The sequence below is a fragment of the Lissotriton vulgaris genome, chromosome 1_1, assembly GCF_964263255.1.
Source record: "Lissotriton vulgaris chromosome 1_1, aLisVul1.2, whole genome shotgun sequence".
NCBI classification, from domain to species: Eukaryota; Metazoa; Chordata; class Amphibia; order Caudata; family Salamandridae; genus Lissotriton; species Lissotriton vulgaris.
The window spans coordinates 728,730,597-728,744,857 of record NC_141685.1 but is presented as its reverse complement, the minus strand read 5'-3'; positions in this window follow the sequence as shown (position 1 = coordinate 728,744,857).

Genomic DNA, 14,261 nt, shown 5'->3' with positions numbered 1-14,261 from the left:
TTTATCCACTTTGCTAAGAGTGACCTGCATAGTGGATTGTTGATGTCCCACTTTATCTTTAGGTTTCCTTCCCTTTGCTAAAAGTGAATTGCTTAGGTGTTGGTATTCCTTCCTTAGGTCCTATTTAGCCACAGCAAAGACAATGTGATCAGTCAAATCTGTTTTCAGTACTCTAAACGCGGCTAAGCACTCCGCAAACCCTAGGCTCCTACATATGGGCATAATCCATTTCTTGCGGGAAACATTATAGGCCGGACAGAAAAAGATTATGTGGAGCTCTGATTCATTGGCCACTCTACAAGCCCGGCATAGACTAGTTGCTGATTCACTCCACTTACTAGTTAGAGCTCGTAGTGGAAGGGTCCCATGCCTCCATTGCAAGTAGAGTTTCCTGAGTAGAACAGGATATAATTTGTCCAGGGCTGGTTCAAAACTGTAGTTGTCCTTAATGCATAAAAATGACTCCGTAAGTGTCCCCAGGGTTTCCTGGCGACAGAGTGCCGCTAGTATACTGTCGTTGTAGACCTTTGCCAGTATCTTTTTGGGAATTAGTGGGCATGCGGTTGAAGGATCAGACCAGAGTGTCGATAGGATTATACCATCCAGCTCAGTTTTAATGAATTTAAGCCATTTAATTTTCCCAGCGTTAGGCATGGCTAGGACCTCCTGTAGACCCTGCCTATAACTGATCAGTTCTGGGACTGCCCACAACCCCCGCCAAATAAACCAAGGGCCAGTTCTTCATGTAGAGGTCGCAGCCCTAGATCTAACCTTAGTGGAACAAGGGGCATGCTAGGCGGAAGTCGTACCACCTGCCTAATGAACTTGTTCTCCTCTCTATATACATATATCCACTGGAAAAAAACAGGTTTTATCCACGTTATAGTTGGGAATTAGCAATTAAAAAACCTTAGAAATTCACTGAAAAACACACAGAGGACACCTCTGAGAGGCAAGATGGCGGCCGCTGCAGCGGCCAAGTGAGCTGGTGTGTTAAGCTCCTACTTGTCGCTGACCTGCCTGGCGTCCTTTAACCGGGTCTCCTGTGTTGTATCTCGGAGCCTGATGTGGTGATTGTGTGGAGCTGCTGACGGGTCTTCCCCGACAGATGCGCCGAGTGACTGCGGGGTAGAGAGGAGCAAGGCGGCGCTCGTGGGTGCGGGACTGGTGACGGCTTCGCCTCTGTGCCGCGAAGGCGAAGGAGTCGGCGCTCGAAGGAGAGAGGCAGCCCTGGTCACGAAGCCTGACGAGCAAGGCAAGGCAAGGCAGGCGTGGTGGAAACGGAGCGGCTTCAGATGGCTACCTCCGCCCCTGTGCTTTGAGAGTGAAGGAGCACAGCTGTGCACAATTGCTGGCACTGGAAGGGGAGAGCAGTCGTGGCGTGTGGCGGAGTTGGAGGGAGGTGAAGCTGCAGTTGAGGCGGAGGTGGGTTACCACGGACTACTTGGAGTTACGTGCGTTTTGCATTTTGATGAAAATGGACTGGGGAAAAAAAAATTAAAAGAAGTGCAAGCTCGTGTCTAGCAGTCTAGCAGGAGTAACAGTTATTCATAGTGTGGAATCCCAGTCTATAAGGATTGAGGATCTTCTTCTGGATTCTCCGGACTTCTCATCATACAGTGTGTAGCATCGACATTTAAAAAAAAACATACTTAAAAAAAGAAAAAAGCACGTTTTGGCAAAGTGGGAAATAAAAAAAAAAGAAATACAGCCATGGCACCAAAAGGAAGGGGAGGAAGAGGGAAAAATATCAATACCAATTCTAATTCTGCCTGTAATGAGGACCCTCCATCCAACACTGCTACCACACCTGTGAATAGCAATATTCCCCGGGTGCGCAATGAGAATATTAAGGAGTGCACAGTACTCGATTTATTAGGAAAGAAAAACACAGGTGGCACAGTGGGTGCTGTTAGTAGTTCTGCGCAGATACCTCTCAAGACTAAGCCTAATAATGGCCTTCCCGATCCCTCTGGTGCAATCCCCAAAAAGAGGGCTATTCAGAACCACTTATCTTTAGTTGAAATGTCTCTAGCGGAAGCCCCTAGAGAGCAAGACTATGGACAAGAGCAAGAGCAAGACCTGGAAAGGGAGCTGGCGCTCTTATGCCAGGCAGTGGGGGAGGCTAGTGTCTCACCTCAGACCAGGAAAAACTTTGAGAAAGAAAAGGATACTTTGCCTTCTGCCGTAAACGATGCGGAATCTGTCGATTCAGGGGGCCTGTTCTTCTCCATGTCAGAGGGTGAGGAAGAAGACGGGGATGGAAAGGACAATGAACAATTCTCTTCTTCTGGTGACTGGGGAGATGACATTAATGCTAATATAAGCTTGGGAGAAGATGTCTTATCACCTGACTCCCCGAATGTTACAGTTAGGAAAATTAATGAACCACAGAAATCCCTTGCCAATAGCAAACTTAACTTGATTGATCAACCACAATGGCAGGAATAGGCAGAAGAGACGGAAATTGAAGAAACTCAGGTTGAGGCGCATAACTTCGGAGGGGAAGGGGAAGGAGAAGGGGAGATCACCTTAAAATCAATTTATAACCTACAATCATCCATGTATAAAATCATTATGGCCCATAGGGAGGAAACCAAAGCAGAGGGGCTTCAGACACAGGGGGCTGTTCGTAAATTGCAAAATGTGGCTCGTCGATTGGCTAAAAAGTGCACTGAAACGACCACGAGAGTTCAAGAAGTGGAAACCCGAGTTTCTACAGTTGAGGATGAGCTCTCCAGCCCGAAAACTTCAATCAATCAGATGCAAAAAAATGACTTAGATATAAACTGGAAACTCAGCCGACTTGGAAAATCGGGCATGTCGGAATAACTTGCGTATTTTGGGGATTCCGGAACTTTCTGAGGGAAAAGATGTTCGTCGATATGTTGTTGATCTTTTTTCTGCAACTTTCACGGACCTTAAAGACTGGGATTGGGACAAAGAAATCATAAGGGCTCACCACTTTCCCTTTACTCAAAGACAAGATGCAGGGAGGGCAGCGACTCAGCTCAGGGCAATTCTTATTTGTCTGCATAATTATCTCCTGCGTGAGACTTAGTATGATCTAGCTAGACCTACAAAACCTAGGAAAGGACTGGGACACAAATTATTTGTCCGTCCTGATTTTTGCCAGACAACAGTCCAGCAACGGTGGAGGCTTAGGCAGCTAATGACACCTATTCAAGCGAAGGGGGGCCAGGTGTTCTTATTAAACCCCGCAAAATTGAAAATTGTCTATAAGGGGAAGACATCTTTTTTTGTATCTGAGATCAAAACTCAGTGTAAGGCTAATTAGGGAAAGATTTATTTCCCTTTTTTTTCTTTCTCCTTTGTCTTGATGGGGTACTTCTGTCTAGGGTGTTAATCAGATAAGGTCAGGTTTGGTCAACACAGACAGGGAGACTATTTCACGCCACCCACCATCAATGAGGACTTTTGTCCTTACGCCTCTGTCGGGAGGGTGTTGCAAGGGTGGGGGGGCAGGGTGGGTGTCTGGAAGGGGACGGGAGGGGGGTTCTGGGGCAAGGAAAAACAGGTAATGGTGAATTTTTGGCAGTTAAACTTCAAATTAAGCTTGTTTTTGTGTCTTCTTATCTTAATACATTTGATATATCAAGCGACATTTCTGAGGTCTGTGATAAATTCATAAATAAAAATGATAATGGGTTAAATATCTACATGTTCATGGAACGTGTGTGGACTAAATGACAAAAAAAAGAGGGACAATCGGACAGATGCTGAAAACTATGGCTGTCAACATTCTATGTATTCAAGAAAGTCATCTAGCTTGGAAAAATAGAGGGTGGCTTAAAGATCTTGGGTTAGAGATTGTTAGCTGTTCCCGACAGACCTCTACTGTAAGAGGAGTGGCAATATTAAAAAGATTTGGGCTGGGACAGGTTAAAAATATTAAAGAGGACCCATTGGGTCGCTGGGCTATAGCTGCACTGAAATTAGGTGAAATAACTTTGACTATTTGCTCAATTTACGGGCCAAATGCTGATGGCCCCTCTGTTCTACACCAACTAAGCATTGAATTGGCCTTATGGCCACCTTTGTTAATTATCTGTGGAGATTTTAACTTACATCTAGAAGAGACATTTGACTTATCTAGTGGCAGTCCTTATGTTGGCAGAAAGAAAAATGTATACAGAGCTGTTAAAGGACTGGTCCAGGAATTTGGGCTGACGGATACAGGATATGTTAGAGCTGGAGGTCTGCCCGGGCACACATTTTTCTCTGCCCCTCACCAGAAGCATTTTAGACTTTACTATTTTTTTGTAGCTACAGCCCTTATTAATGTCTCTGCCAATTTACCAGATAGGATCCTACCTAAGGCCATTTCTGACCATAATCCTATTCTTCTTAGATTCAATTGGAATTTTTCACCAACTTTTAGACCATGGTCTTTTGACCGTAAACTCCTGTATGACTCATCCTATATCGAACACATGAGGAAATGGATCCCTGAATTTTTTGAAAATAATAAAGGGTCTGCCGCACTTGTAACAATATGGGATGCTTTTAAATGTGGGGTTCCTGGGGAAACCCTGAGCTACTCGCTTAGAAAACAGGAAGAGATTAGAAAAAAGGTAGAAGCTGAGATGCATAAACTGAGAGAACTGGAAATTCAATTAATGCGGGTGTTGGACTTGGCCCTTAAGGCAGGTTCACCCCTAATCTTTTTGCTTTAGATCTGTGATCCGTGTGGATGATTTTCTGGTCTGTGCGCACTTTTTCTCTGTGTCCCAGAGTAAAGGTTGTGCATGTAGTTAGGCTGGCCTGCTCTCCCATAGGGATGCATGGGGAATGTCTGTGTCCCTAGTAATTCCTGCTGCGTGGGGAGTGCATGCTCGAATTTGGTATGTGCGTGTTCGTGAGAATGAATGCTTTGCAATGGTGTATGTGGCATGTGTGTGTCATGAGTAGAAATGCCATTTTTAGGTCTTGGCATATTACTGTAAAATATGCCTGCCGTGTGATTGGCTGGAGCTGGCTGGTGAGCCTGGCTCCAGGAAGGCTGGATGGGTCTGCCCGGTGGTGAGTGTGAGATTAGCATGCTTGATGGCTTGGGAGGAGTGCCCCTGGTCCCTGATGGGCCTGGACTTTCCCCAGACAATGCTGGCTCCACCCCCTGTAGTGCGACTGATGGCCCTAGCCCTGCCAGTGAATAGAGAGGGTGGTTGAGGTAAACAGAGTACTTCAAAACCAGCTGCGACTGGTTTCCCCCCACCCTGCACCCTGAGACAAAGGGATTGTGCTGTATAAGAAGGGGCTGTGTCCCCATACAATATGTCCTGTCTTTGGTTTTCTTCCAGGATCTTGCCAGAGGGGGCTGCTGCTGCTGCTGGGGCCAAGAGGACCGCCACTTGGCTGTCTCCCTGCTTGGAGACCCAGTGTGCTGGCTCTGGCCCTGCCTTGCCCCTCTGCCTGCCTCCAGACCCTGCTGGAGCTTTGCTGTGCCTGGAGGCGCCCTGACTTTGATTTATAGCGCTAGGCGCGCTTTCCTTGTGCCCCAGCGCTCAATAGCGCTTTGCTTCTATTTATAGCGCTAGGCGCACTTTATTTCTCCTTGAAGCGCCGAGCGCGCTTCCCTTGGCGCTTGAGAGCACTGTGCCTCGACCTTCAGCGCTTGGGAGCGCTTTATCTGCATTGCCGGTGCCCACCCGGCATTGTAGCCGATCTGCCGATTTGTCGGCGTAGCGAGTGCCACCTCGCTTTATTTTTAATTTGAGAGCCGGTGCCCACCCGGCATTGCCCCGTTGTATTTTATCCTTTTACCGAGCCAGAGCCCACCCGGCATTGCCCGGTGTTCACCTTTGCAGCCCGGGAACAAGAGAAAGCAGCCGCTGACGTCATCGCCCGGCCGCACTGGGATTGCCCAGACGGCCGAGCCTTCCCCCGCGTCATCGAGGCAGCCGAAGGAGCAGGAAGCAGCTTGCAGCGTCTTGCCGAGGCTCCCCATGAGGAGAGAAGAGACCCGCGCTGCTGCTGGGAGGCTCCCCGTGAGGAGAGAGGAGCCCCGCCCGCCACAAGACAGCCGGTGAGTGAGGCAGAAGGGAGGGGCGCCGGGACACATTGTCGGTGTCCGCCCCCTCTCCCCCGAGTAGCGCAATCTCGCGCCCCTTGATTGAGTGAAGCCACGAGGGCTTCCAAGCGGCATACCTTTGTTTTCAGAGCGGCCCCGGTTGGCAGAGGGCCTCTCCAACATGGGCAGCATTTCTTAATTTTGAGAGCCACGAGGCTCTGAGGGGCCATTCTGTTCTTTGAGCCCGAGAGGCTCCACACGCCCACATCGTGATTGAGAGCCCTGAGAGAGGCTCTGGGGGCACTTTCATTATTTTAAGAGCGCTGAAGCTCTATTTGCACTTTTGCTTTGCGAGCCCTGAGAGGCTCTAGGGGGACACAGGCAGCTAGTTGGTTGTAGCCCGAGGCTCCCACGCTGTGTCTCCCCACCTTGTCCTTGAGCCCTCCTGGCTCCAACGTTGCCCTAACTTGTCCTGCATCAGTTGCCCAGCACTTTGTGGGCAACTGCTCCGTTTAGGTTTGTGTGTTTTGCTACCTGCTCAGCTTCCCTGACACTGAGACTCAGGGCATTCCGCCCCTTTCGAGGCCAGTTGGCCTGAGGGACCTTTTTGAGTGTTGTGCTACGTGCACCCCGCACATTGTGATTTCTGTATATGTGATTCTTGCGCATATGTTCTAACCTGCACCTCTGTGTTTTATTATCTCATGTGCAATTGTTGATGTCCCATTTTATGTTTATCCACTTTTCTAAGAGTGACCTGCATAGAGGATTGTTGATGTCCCATTTTATGTTTATCCACTTTGCTAAGAGTGACCTGCATAGTGGATTGTTGATGTCCCACTTTATCTTTAGGTTTCCTTCCCTTTGCTAAAAGTGAATTGCTTAGGTGTTGGTATTCCTTCCTTAGGTCCTATTTAGCCACAGCAAAGACAATGTGATCAGTCAAATCTGTTTTCAGTACTCTAAACGCGGCTAAGCACTCCGCAAACCCTAGGCTCCTACATATGGGCATAATCCATTTCTTGCGGGAAACATTATAGGCCGGACAGAAAAAGATTATGTGGAGCTCTGATTCATTGGCCACTCTACAAGCCCGGCATAGACTAGTTGCTGATTCACTCCACTTACTAGTTAGAGCTCGTAGTGGAAGGGTCCCATGCCTCCATTGCAAGTAGAGTTTCCTGAGTAGAACAGGATATAATTTGTCCAGGGCTGGTTCAAAACTGTAGTTGTCCTTAATGCATAAAAATGACTCCGTAAGTGTCCCCAGGGTTTCCTGGCGACAGAGTGCCGCTAGTATACTGTCGTTGTAGACCTTTGCCAGTATCTTTTTGGGAATTAGTGGGCATGCAGTTGAAGGATCAGACCAGAGTGTCGATAGGATTATACCATCCAGCTCAGTTTTAATGAATTTAAGCCATTTAATTTTCCCAGCGTTAGGCATGGCTAGGACCTCCTGTAGACCCTGCCTATAACTGATCAGTTCTGGGACTGCCCACAACCCCCGCCAAATAAACCAAGGGCCAGTTCTTCATGTAGAGGTCGCAGCCCTAGATCTAACCTTAGTGGAACAAGGGGCATGCTAGGCGGAAGTCGTACCACCTGCCTAATGAACTTGTTCTCCTCTCTATATACATATATCCACTGGAAAAAAACAGGTTTTATCCACGTTATAGTTGGGAATTAGCAATTAAAAAACCTTAGAAATTCACTGAAAAACACACAGAGGACACCTCTGAGAGGCAAGATGGCGGCCGCTGCAGCGGCCAAGTGAGCTGGTGTGTTAAGCTCCTACTTGTCGCTGACCTGCCTGGCGTCCTTTAACCGGGTCTCCTGTGTTGTATCTCGGAGCCTGATGTGGTGATTGTGTGGAGCTGCTGACGGGTCTTCCCCGACAGATGCGCCGAGTGACTGCGGGGTAGAGAGGAGCAAGGCGGCGCTCGTGGGTGCGGGACTGGTGACGGCTTCGCCTCTGTGCCGCGAAGGCGAAGGAGTCGGCGCTCGAAGGAGAGAGGCAGCCCTGGTCACGAAGCCTGACGAGCAAGGCAAGGCAAGGCAGGCGTGGTGGAAACGGAGCGGCTTCAGATGGCTACCTCCGCCCCTGTGCTTTGAGAGTGAAGGAGCACAGCTGTGCACAATTGCTGGCACTGGAAGGGGAGAGCAGTCGTGGCGTGTGGCGGAGTTGGAGGGAGGTGAAGCTGCAGTTGAGGCGGAGGTGGGTTACCACGGACTACTTGGAGTTACGTGCGTTTTGCATTTTGATGAAAATGGACTGGGGAAAAAAAAATTAAAAGAAGTGCAAGCTCGTGTCTAGCAGTCTAGCAGGAGTAACAGTTATTCATAGTGTGGAATCCCAGTCTATAAGGATTGAGGATCTTCTTCTGGATTCTCCGGACTTCTCATCATACAGTGTGTAGCATCGACATTTAAAAAAAAACATACTTAAAAAAAGAAAAAAGCACGTTTTGGCAAAGTGGGAAATAAAAAAAAAAGAAATACAGCCATGGCACCAAAAGGAAGGGGAGGAAGAGGGAAAAATATCAATACCAATTCTAATTCTGCCTGTAATGAGGACCCTCCATCCAACACTGCTACCACACCTGTGAATAGCAATATTCCCCGGGTGCGCAATGAGAATATTAAGGAGTGCACAGTACTCGATTTATTAGGAAAGAAAAACACAGGTGGCACAGTGGGTGCTGTTAGTAGTTCTGCGCAGATACCTCTCAAGACTAAGCCTAATAATGGCCTCTGTGTTTTATTATCTCATGTGCAATTGTTGATGTCCCATTTTATGTTTATCCACTTTGCTAAGAGTGACCTGCATAGAGGATTGTTGATGTCCCATTTTATGTTTATCCACTTTGCTAAGAGTGACCTGCATAGTGGATTGTTGATGTCCCACTTTATCTTTAGGTTTCCTTCCCTTTGCTAAAAGTGAATTGCTTAGGTGTTGGTATTCCTTCCTTAGGTCCTGATGAGAAGGTCCTTGTTACCTGCGTGATTGCCTACAGTGTTTTAGGGTTGCGTAGGAGGTCTTTACTCTGTTCCAGTGATTACTGGATGTGTGTTGCATTTACAATTTTGGTGCTAATCATTCTAATGTTTATGTCCTAAGTGTGTACCTACCAGTATTATTTTCTGACAAGTGCCTACCCCTGACAGTGGTCCATGTGGCCCTGTCCTGTACATAATTCCCCTTGTAAATTCTGCCCGTGCCTCTGGCACATTGTAAAGTTTGTGTGTTATCTAATGTGTTCTGTTTATTACAATACAAAGGCTATTTTTTATATATATCCTTGTGTGGAGTTTTCCTTTGTGGTGGGCCTTGGGTGTTGTTGCTGGGGTGCGTGCGCAAATACTTAACTCATACCGCCTCCAAGTTTAGCCTAGACAGCTCGCGCCACGTTACCTAGAGGGTGAGCGGGGGTTACCTTGGTGTGTGACTCCCTTGCCCTGACCTTTAGAAATGGCGATCCCTGACTGACCTCGACGCGAGTCTTGGCCAGCCAGGGTCCCGTTTCTAACAGCGGGCTTGTAATATAGGATTGGATATTGACTGTATTTTAAGAGATCTATTGGTTCACAAGGTTAGAATCCATCAATGCTATGCTAAGAAATTTGCACAACAACTTACTGTGTTTCGAGAGGAAGTTTATGAAGTAGGGGAAAACTCTGGTAAACACTTGGCCAAAAGGCTGCGGCAGAAGGCGGTATTTTCCTCTATAGATAAAATAACGGATGATACAGGGAAAACCGTTAATGAAACCTCAGAAATACTGGAAGTGTTTCGTGGATTTTATTCTAGGCTTTATACACAGGATGGGGGTGCGAATCTTGAAGATAGGATTTCTAAATTTATGGAATTAAACATTAATGGCACTGTGACAGAGGAGGAAAAGGAACAACTAGATCTTCCTATATCCTGGGAGGAAATAGAGTCTTCTCTCTTATCTCTAGTGCAGGGGAAGGCAGTTGGGCCCGACTCTATCCCTCTTGAATTCTTTAGGGTCTTTTGATTCATTTTAAAGCCCGAACTGGTCTCTTTATTTACAGCAGCACAACAGGGCATATCCCCTTTATCGTGGCAAGAATCAACAATTACAGTCTTTGTAAAAAAGGATGAACCTCCTCTTCTCCCATCTTCCTTTCGTCCTATCTCTTTAACCCTTTAATTGCTGCCGTCAGCCAACGGTCGTCACGAGCGCTACCTCCCCAGTGCTGCACACGACCGTTGGCCGACGGGCCAGCATTCGTTCTCCGAACGTTCAGCACTGTGTGCTGAACGTTCGACGCCAGGAACGGGTTAATAAATGCAGACAGCAATTTTTTTTCTAAAATATTGGCTTCCCAACTCTCTGCAGTCATAACTCCATTAGTTTCTAGATTCCAACATGGCTTCATACCCGCACGTGACATGACTGACCATATTCGGCGAATTATAACTTTCCTAGACTGGGCCCAGGCAACCCGATCGAATATTGGAATAATTTTGTTAAATGCTGAAAAAGCATTCAACAGGGTTGCCTGGGATTATCTTTGGGATATTTTGGGCAGAAAGGGATTTGGCGAGGGCTTTATAACTGCACTTAAAACTATGTATGTCACCCCCAAAGCACGCATTCAAATAATCATTCGAACAAACTCTATTTTTTCAATCACCAGGGGTACCCGACAGGGGTGACCTTGCTCTCCTTTACTTTTTGCACTTTATATCGACCCTTTTCTTAATTATCTTAATTTGGAAGAGAGGATTAAACCAGTTTGTCTGGCCAGCATAAACTATCTGGCATTAGCTTACGCTGATGATATTGTTGTTATCACAACTGATGTCCAGAATGCGGTCCCAGCTAATAATGATCTGGCGTCAGAGTTCGGCATTTTTTCTGGGTACAAATTAAACCTGTCAAAAACTCAGATTTTATGTGCAGGGCAAAATATGCAGACTAATTTCCCGACCGTCTCAGAGGTTACATATCTTGGGATTAAAATCTCGCTACCTGTATCATGCATCCCGGATCTAAATATGAACCCAGTGCTTGCTAAGATCAATTCCACATTGCAACGGCTAGATCATCTACATTTATCATTGCATGGTAGGGCCAACGTTTTAAAAATGTTGATTTTATCCAAGGTCTTATACCTTTTTCGTTCTATACCCCTGGAATTCTCCCCTATTTGTATTAGAAATTTAGAAAGTGCAACATCCAGATTTTTATGGGGGTATAGAAGACATCGAAAGGCCCTCCAAAAAATGATTCTTAGCAAAGAGCGCGGAGGATGGAATGTTATGTATTTTTTGTTTTACTATTTCGTGGCAACTTTACAATTTATTAGTCCGCTGATAATGGGGGAGCGAGCTCAAATACCTGCCTGTAGCTCTCCCTCTATATATGAGCTGACTCTAGGAGAAGGAGCAAAATCCCATTTTCTTAAGATGACAGAGCACAGTTACTACAAGAAGACGAAATTTAAGGTATTGAAAGCAGCTTTTATGGTGTGGCAAAAAATTCGGAAATATTTGGGGTTAACTAAACTGCATGCATATACACCTTTTGAAGCATCTGGTCTATTACCATCCACAATTTTTTGTGACTTAGCTGCGATTAGATGGAAATCGAAAGGTGTGCACCTGTTTGGGCGACTTGTTTTGTGGAGATCAGTTGGTCTCTTTTCAAGAATTACAGAGCAAATACTCATTAAGTAAAAATGCCTTTTTTAAGTTTCTTCAAATCCGCAGGTTTTTTCAAAATCCATGACTTGTCTCAGTAACTAAAATGAATAAAATTCCCCTTCTGGATCTTTTGCAAAAAAAAACACCAATAGGCCTTTTCTACTCTTGTTTATTGCAAGAATTCGGGGATGATTTAACGGAATGTCAGGGGAGGTGGGCTGGCAAACTGGGGATACCCGATATTAGGGTCTTTGATTCAGTTAAACTTGCCTCCAAATGCTTAATAACTGGGATGATGAAATCTCAACATTGTATGTGTTTATATGATCTTTATTATACCCCTAGCAAAGTTACAAAATGGAGTACGACAACTGGGACAAAATGTAATCGCTGTGGGTTGTACGCTGCAGATGCTGAACATATGTTTTTTGGTTGCTCTAAATTGGGAGAGCTCTTTAAACAAATTGAGAATTTTTGAGTGCCGTGGTAAAGCTTAATATTAAAGTAACGGCTGAGATGGTTTTTATTGGTTTAGAGGCCAATGAGTTAAGACCTAAACCTTTAACTTGTTTTCTTTTTATTTGTATGGCAGTAGCTCGAGCATGTATTACCAGGGAATGGAATAATGCAGACCCCCCTTCTTTTTTTAGTTGGAGGGAAAGATTATTATATATGTATAATATTGAATCTGCCATATATAAACTCAAAGGGGTCAGAAGAAGAGCTTTTGGTGAAAAAATGTGGGAGTTTATAACTGAATGGATTTAGACATTGTTTGACACTGCTTATAATAGAAGTGAAATGCTGATGTGGTTCTTACTTTACTTTGGCGGTTTTTTTGTTTCATTCTTATCGCTTTATTTTTCGTTCTTCTGTATTGATATGTGATTGACCATTTCTGTATATCCTTGCATAAAATAATAAAATAATTAAAAAAAGAATAATAATTAAAAAAAAATCACTGAAAAAACCATGGGTTTCACCCATGTTATAGTTAGCTGGACATTTCTCTCATACAAAACCATTGAAATTCCTCCGTTATAGTTAGTTCAGCTAACTATAACTCGCACGCCCGCAATGCACTGCTGATGACGTCACATATTACATCACTCATGACATGGTCAGTGACATCACTCATGACTTCACTAATGACATCTCAAATGACATCACTGTTGACATCATCCAGTGAATGTGTGTCTTTCTGAAAAATAAATATTTTTTATATATGTATATTTAAAAGGTCAACGGAAGAATAAATGGGTAAATAAGTGTCTAAATGGATGTTTTTGTTTGTAAAATTGATTGTATAACTAACTTATTAAGTGTATCTTAGTGAATACATGTATTAGTGAATAATGTTTAAATATGTAAATATCTGTATCAGTGTCTCACTTTGTGTATATGTGGCTGCATGGGTTGGTGAGTAGCTACATGAGTGTCTATATGGGTTATTAGTTGGACTTTGGAGTATCAGAATGAGTGTCTGTATGGTTTGGTGGGGGGTATTACTTAGCGCACAGATGCAGGAATGATTGGCTCACTGTTTATATGTGTCTTGAAGACAGCATGTGTTCAGGACTGTATGGGTGGATGAGTGTGTGTATGGGTGTGTTAGTGACTGAATGACTGTCTCAATAGTATCTTTATGAGTAACTACATATGTTTTAATCTACTATATGTGATTATTGATGTATATAAGTGATTATATGTGAGAGTGTGAGAGATTGGAAGAGTTCCTGTATAAATAAGTATGCGATTCTATAAGTGATTGTTTAAGAGAGTAAGTGTATATACGTTTCTGTAAAAGTAAGTGTAGTGGTGTGTGTATAGCTGTATATGCAAGTAAATGGATGTTTGATACTTTATTTGCATGTGCGAGTATGTGTGTAAGTAACTGTATGGATGAGTATCGGTGTGTAACAGGATGTATAAGTGTATGAGTACATATGATGAGTGAATACATGTATGAGTGACTATATAGAACTGTTGGTGAATGAATGGATGTGTATGTAGATTTTGGAATTACAGGTTGTTGTAACTGGTATTGGTATCTCCATTTTTTTGAAAATGTTTGTTTCTATTTTTGAATATGTGTATCAAAGGTTATATTAGGGTGAGAGGAGCTCTGCCACTCTTTTAAAAGGATGATGCCATCAGTAATGTCATCAGTGATGTCATTTGAGATGTCATCATCAGTGATGTCATGAGTGATGTCACTGACCATGTCATGAGTGATGTAATATGTGACATCATCAGCAGTGCATTGTGGGCGCGCGAGTTATAGTTAGCTGAACTAACTATAACGGAGGAATTTCAATGGTTTTGTATGAGAGAAATGTCCAGCTAACTATAACATGGCTGAAACCTTTGGTTTTTTCAGTGAATTTCTAAGGTTTTTTACATGCTAATTCCTAACAATAACGTGTGTGAAACCTATGTTTTTTTCTGTGAATTTGCAAGGTTTTTCAAATGCTAATTCCTGACTATAACATGTGTGAAACCTGTGGTTTTTTCAGTGAATTTCAAAGGTTTTGTAAATGATAATTCTTAAATGCA